This window comes from Salmo salar, chromosome 03, assembly GCF_965601325.2.
Source record: "Salmo salar chromosome 03, fSalSal1, whole genome shotgun sequence".
NCBI classification, from domain to species: domain Eukaryota; kingdom Metazoa; phylum Chordata; class Actinopteri; order Salmoniformes; family Salmonidae; genus Salmo; species Salmo salar.
The window spans coordinates 55,001,819-55,009,083 of record NC_138293.1 but is presented as its reverse complement, the minus strand read 5'-3'; positions in this window follow the sequence as shown (position 1 = coordinate 55,009,083).

Sequence of the window (7,265 nt, the reverse complement as noted above, 5' to 3'; positions counted from 1 at the left end):
ATACAGGAAGTGCCCTGTCTGACCATTTCTTGTCCTTCTATAGCCTCTTTATCGAAAATAGAGGATCTCTGCTGTAACGTGACATTTTCTAAGGCTCCCATAGGCTCTCAGAAGGCGCCAGAACGGGGAATGATGACTCTGCAGTCCCTGGGCGAAAAATAGTAGGGCTTTTGGAAAGTGGTCGTTCTGAGAACAATGACACGGGTGCGTGCGTGCATGTGAAGACTCCATTTTCTATTTTCAGTGTTTGAACGAAAACAAGGTCTCCCGGTCGGAATATTATCACTATTTTACGAGAAAATCGCATAAAAATTGATTTTAAACAGCGTTTGACATGCTTCGAAGTACGGTAATGGAATAGTTTTAATTTTTTTGGTCACGATATGCACCGGCGCGTCACCCTTCGGATAGTGTCTTGAACGCAAGAACAAAACGCAGCTATTTGGATATAACTATGGATTATTTGGAACCAAAACAACATTGGGTGTTGAAGTAGAAGTCCTGGGAGTGTATTCTGACGAAGAACAGCAAAGGTAATCCAATTTTTCTTATAGTAAATCTGAGTTTGGTGAGTGCCAAACTTGGTGGGTGTCAAAATAGCTAGCCATGATGGCCGGGCTATCTACTCAGAATATTGCAAAATGTGCTTTCACCGAAAAGCTATTTTAAAATCGGACACCGCGATTGCATAAAGGAGTTCTGTATCTATAATTCTTAAAATAATTGTTATGTTTTTTGTGAACGTTTATCGTGAGTAATTTAGTAAATTCACCGGAAGTTTTCGGTGGGTATGCTAGTTCTGAACGTCACATGCTAATGTAAAAAGCTGTTTTTTGATATAAATATGAACTTGATTGAACAAAACACGCATGTATTGTATAACATAATGTCCTAGGAGTGTCATCTGATGAAGATAATAAAATGTTAGTGCTGCATTTAGCTGTGGTTTTGGTTTTTGTGACATTATATGCTAGCTTGAAAAATGGGTGTGTGATTATTTCTGGCTGGGTACTCTCCTGACATAATCTAATGTTTTGCTTTCGTTGTAAAGCCTTTTTTGAAATCGGACAATGTGGTTAGATAAAGGAGAGTCTTGTCTTTAAAATGGTGTAAAATAGTCATATGTTTGAAAAATGGAAGTTTTGGGAATTTTGAGGAGTTTGTAATTCGCGCCACGCTCTATCATTGGATATTGGCGAGGCGTTCCGCTAGCGGCACATCTAGATGTAAGATTAAGCAAACCAGATGGCACCATTTTATTTAAAAAAATGTATTTACGGATGCTGTAACCCTCAGACATAATTTACAAACGAAGCATGTATTTAGTGCGTCATCAGATCAGAGGAAGTTGGGATGACCAGTGATGTTCTCTTGATAATTGTGTGAAATAGACTATTTTCCTGTCCTGCTAAGCATTCAAAATGTAGAGTACTTTTGGGTGTCAGGGAAAATATATGGAGTAAAAAGTACAGAATTTTCTTTAGGAATGTAGTGAAGTCAAAGTCTGAAGTTGTCAACAATATAAATAGTAAAGTACAGATACCCCCCAAAAACTACTTAAGTCATACTTTCAAGTATTTTTACTTACATACTTTACATCACTGCTGAATTCTTATGTAAATGTGATATTTACGTTTTTAATTTTTTATATATTTGCTAACATTTCTAAACCTGTTTTTGCTTTGTCATTATGGGATATTGTGTGTAGATTGATGAGGGAAAAAAACGATGTAATACATTTTAGAATAAGGCTGTAACGCATTCTCTTCCCGAGTGATAAGAGAGTTATGTAATAAGGGTAAATGAATCAATAATCCATCATTAATTAGTAGTTATGTAGCATGGATAATTAATAATTAATGCACTGAACGTTAGTCTCATAAAGGTCTAGTAGAGGCTGGAAAGGGAGAGAAATGTGTGTGTGTATTTAGAGATACCGGGAGTAGCCTTCAAGGTTCTCCTAATCTACGGGGAAAGGAACAGGCAGTGCTGGAACAGTGGTAGCAGGTCAAGGAAGAGATACTGTTCACCTACTGTCTGTGCGTATGTGTGTGCATAGGTTATCTACTTTTGGGTGTGGATGTGTGTGCGTAAGCGGAGATAGGATAAAATGAACATCTTTGTCATTTGGACCTCGGAACTTCTCTGAATAAACTGAACAGACCTTTTGCAGAAAGCTGAGTCCTTGCCTAATTATGAACCCAGTGTCTTACAAACCCTGGGGATTAGTCAAGGCTTATTGATTGTTAATAATTCATTAGGATAGAAAATTCCTTTGACACCGAGACCCTGAACCCATGGAGGTATGGGCCACACACCTCTCCGCGGCAGAGCAGCATCGCCAGAGACAGCTGGGTCTCTGTCCCTGTTGCGGCCAGGAGGGGCACCAGCTTCAGGGGTGTCTGGTGTGTTCCAACCCAGAGTTCACTAGGGCAGAGGGGATTGCCTCGTTATCTTCCGTCTCCCAGGGTAGGCGTGAGTATTCCATCATAATCGTTTTCCACCAAACCCTTTCTGGTTCCCATTTTACTGGTTGGCTGTCCCTCAGGTGTTGTCTCTACAGCTCTAATGGACTCCAGGGCCGCAGGGAACTTTATTGACCAGGCCCTCGCTTCCTCCCTGATCATAACTTCGCACCCGCTCTCCTTTCCTTTCCCACCATCTCCTGGTCGAGGATGAAAATCACTGCCTGGGTACCAGGATGCCGGACAACCTTCTTTCCCGTAACATGTGGTTCCACACTGGTTGAGAGGCCTGAAAGTGCCCTCCAGCCCATCCGGTCTTCCCGTATCATTGGCCCTGTGTTTTGGGACGTTGATGTGGACATCTGCCAGGCGCTGGAGAGGGAACCCGCTCCTGCTACCTGCACTCCGGAACGCATCTAGGTCCCCATGGGGGTAAGAGATCGGTTGTTGACCTGGGCACACTCATTCCTCACCGCTGGACACCAAGGTATAACCAGTGCTTTCCAATCCCTCTCTGATAAGTACTGGTGGCCCACCTTGGCTCAGGACATCACCTGCTATGTCAACTCCTGCTCCATATGTGCCCAAATCACGCCAGCATGCTCCAGCAGGGAAACTACTTCCCCTTCCTGTGCCTCAGTTGCCTTTGTCCCATCTGTCCGTAGACTTCATTACTGATGTCCCACGTCTGATGGTTTCACAACTGTTATGGTTGTTGTGAACAGATTCTCCAAATCCTGCTGTTTTATCCCTCTCTCTGGTCTCCCTACCGCTCTCCAGGTCGCTGAGGCACTGTTCCAGCAGGTCTTCTGGCACTATGGCTTTTCGGAGGACATCATCTCCGACCGTGATCCCCAGTTCAGATAGCAGGTATGGAAAGCCTTCATGGAGAAGCTGGAGCCACGGCCAATCTCACATCCGGGTACGGGCCTCAGTCCAATGGGCAGGTGGAAAGGACCAACCAGGAGCTGGGGAGGTTCCTAGGGAGTCACTGCCAGGACCGACAGGGGAAGTTGGCCCGGTTCTTTCCCTAGGTTGAGTACAGCCAGAACTCACTTCGTCACTCCTACACCGGGCTGACTCCCTTCCAGTGCATCCTGGGAAATCAGTTGACCCTGGCTCCGTGGACTCCGAGGCAGACCGAGGCCCATGCAGCATACGTGTGGTTCCGGCACGCAGTCCGACGTCAGAAGAATCAGGCAGAACGCCACCCCAGTGTGGCTCCTGTGTTCCAACCTGGTGATCATATCTGGCTCTCCAAAAGGAACTTGCCGGAAGCTGAGCCCCCAGTTTGTGGAGCCCTTCACGGTCCTCCGGAGGGTCAATGTGGTAACTTAGCATTTTCAACTCCCCACCAACTACCAGATCTCACCCTTTTGTCATGTTTCCCTCCTCAGGTCGGTGGTTCCTGGTTCGAAGAGCCGACATCCTGGACCTCAACATTGTCCAGGATTTCCATCTCCACCGTCCGGACCGGCCCGCTCTTCATCCTGGGGCCGTCCTCCTGGCCGGCATCATTGGGAGGGGGTACTGTCACACCTACTCCCGCTCCCTCTCTCCAACGCTCAAATTTGCCGGTTTACTAACCACTGGCCCTGGCAACCATTATTACGCACACCTGCTCCCCATCATTACACACACCTGCTCCCCATCATTACGCACACCTGGACTTCATCATCACCTTTATTACCTTCCCTTTATTTAGCCCTCAGTAGCCTCAGTCATTAGGCAGTATTGATTTGTTTTCATGTTCAGTATGCATCCCCTATTTTGTTCATTTGCCTTGCAACGTTGTTATTAAACTCTCCTTCTGCACCTGCTTCCTGACTCCCTGCATATACATGACCGTATGTAAATGTTATGTTTACAGTTTACCGGAACTATTCGTTTGCCATAGCTAATATCTAGGTTTATTGTTAGTTAAAAAATTATAACGATGCTTCAAATGGGGGAAAGGGTCTTAGAACATAGAAAGCCCTTGAAGTGTGTGCTCTGCTCTCTGTTGCTTTGACCAACTCTTAGATTGAGCCCAACTTTATAACCTAATGTTTTCATTATAAGTGCAAACAAAGTTTTGGAGACAATGAGACGAAGCCCCTTCAGACTTTTGGGAGTGACAGTCTTACTGTATGCTTAAACCGGTGTTGCAAAAGGCCTGTGACATACCTAGCATTCCTTTTCTTTGTGATAAGTGACATCACTTTTTGACTAAATGATGTGTCATGCTTAGTTTGTTGTTGTTGTTTTAAACCAAAGCATATAGGCCTAGCTATAAATCCTTACCCTGACAGTAGACCTAGTCTATGGGTCAGGAGAGATTCCATGGTTCAGATCAGGAGAATTGACATTTTGAGTCATTTTCATAGCATCAAAAAAGGACAAATGTTCCTGTAATTGCTTTCATCTCAACTGTTGCTAGTCAGCAGCAACCCTAATGAACTGTTGTTAGCCAGCAGCAATCCTTATGAACTGTTAGTCAGCAGCAACCCTTATGAACTGTTGTTAGTCAGCTGCAACACTTATGAACTGTTAGTCAGCAGCAACCCTTATGAACTGTTGTTAGTCAGCTGCAACCGTTATGAACTGTTGTTAGTCAGCTGCAACCCTTATGAACTGTTGCTAGTCAGCAGCAACCCTTATGAACTGTTAGTCAGCAGCAACCCTTATGAACTGTTGCTAGTCAGCAGCAACCCTTATGAACTGTTGCTAGTCAGCTGCAACCCTCACTCATTCAAAGTGACCTTGTTTAAGCAGAAGGGCCAACTTCAGGAGTAAACGTTATTCATAATAAGGCTTACACACATAGAGAAAATCGGACATCTCTGAAATGAAAATGGATGTCACTACCTTCAGCAATTTATTTTTTACCTAAACCTTCCCTGAACTCTTGAGAAAAAACAAGTGACACTCCCATATACCCCCCAAAAATTATTAAAACAAAGTGTATACAGAGAACATCCTTACAGTTTACCCTCACCTCTTGGAGACACCAGAGCCTTAGATATGTCGTTTTAGAAACTGTTCTTCATCCTGTCAGCATTACATGGCAACGCATAAATTATGATAGCGTACAGGGCTGCGGGCCAGAAGTTTGTGTGTTCACAGACCCCCATGGACAAGAGTAAGGGTGGAAAGATCTCATTTATAGTAAAGGCATTGCATGAATCTATCAACATATTTGCAGGCCCGAGAAAAATGTGCCTCTATAAACATTTCATGCAAATATTTTTTAATACTACACAAATTGCTCAAATTACAGGCTAAGAATGGACATAGAGATAGGCCTATGTGTTCATCCTATCCAATGACGACCTGTCATTCAGGGCAGCTTTGTTAATCATGTTTAGCATTTATTTGAGCCTCACCTGTTTTGCATGCTTTTGGCATTAATACGTGTCACATATCAGTTTGCAAACAATGTACAAAAAATTACTAAATGAGTTAATAAAGACGCATACAACATGGTCTCTTTTTTGGTTTCTTGAGTAAGACAGCTCCAAAATGCAGGTGTTTCAGCTTAGTTCAGTGGTTTCTGTGGTGGTGGTGGGGCAGCCAGAAAATACAGAGCGTAGGGGTTGGTAATGTTCTCTACTTGCGCCATGATTGGCTCAGTGTTCTGTCACTCATGGGGACACTACGTCACAGCAAAACGTCATACTTTCAAAATAGTTAGCAAGCTAGCAGTCATCATCATGAATCAAGATGACAATCTACTGGCAAATCCTTTTTAATCCTTGTCATATGAAGGAAATTGTGAAAAAAATTATAGATAAAACGTATCGGTGCTCATCGGCCATTGGACAAAAACATTACATACCAAATTGGTAATCAGTGGCTAACTGCAAGCATTGCAAAGCAATCACTAGCCTACTATTCAGTGGAGTTGGTGTGTGGTCCAAGTCGGGGTTTAAGGGTCTCTTTTCCAAGCTTAAAAGGATACACATTCAACATTGGTCATGCCATTGGCCGAGTTCAAAACAACTGGAAACATGGAACTGGGAAAACTCAAACTTCAGTGAGTTCAAGACAACTGGGAACTCAGAAAAAACTTGCTCTGACTGGGAAAATACGTTTTGAATGGATATACATCTCGGAATTACAAGTTGGGAACTCAGGCTTCTTTCTAGGGCTCCTACCTGAAGATCACTGACTTCATGATTTAACCTTGTTTTTATTGTAGTTCCCAGTTTTCTTGAAAGCACCATAAATCCAGAGAATGCCAGACTTTGATGACAAAGTTTGATGACAAAATGTGCCCATGAAGGACTGCCGCGCCACCTTCCTGTTCATGTGAGCACAGCACAAACAGGTGAGTTCAGAAAGGCCTTGTATGCTGCTGCATGAATTAAGTAATACGCCAGGGTGATATACATACTGTAGCTAAGAAAGTAATACCAAGTGTATGTTGTGTAGGAAGCTGTTAGTAGCCCATGCCCTTTACCCTAATAATTGGGTCCTTTTCCCCCTCATAACTTAGCCTACTGTTCTGAGCTTTCATTGTCAGCTTATATGCCCCCTTTATTTATCCTATGGTTCTAACTTGGTGCACAGGGAGAATATTGAACAAATAGTTATATCGACTATGTTCGTCCTACCTCGCACATTGTCTTAATCAAAATTACGGATTGCCTCTTATCCGCTCGAAGTCCCCTTATGCCATAATTTGTACTTCTCAATTGTCAGTAGAAACCACATTTGTTTAAGCAAGTCAGCCATATCAGCAATGTGTTATTTTAAAGGCAGCAATTCAGGCTGAATGAACTGTATCACTTCCAGGTGTAGCAGTGGTAAGGTGTTGGG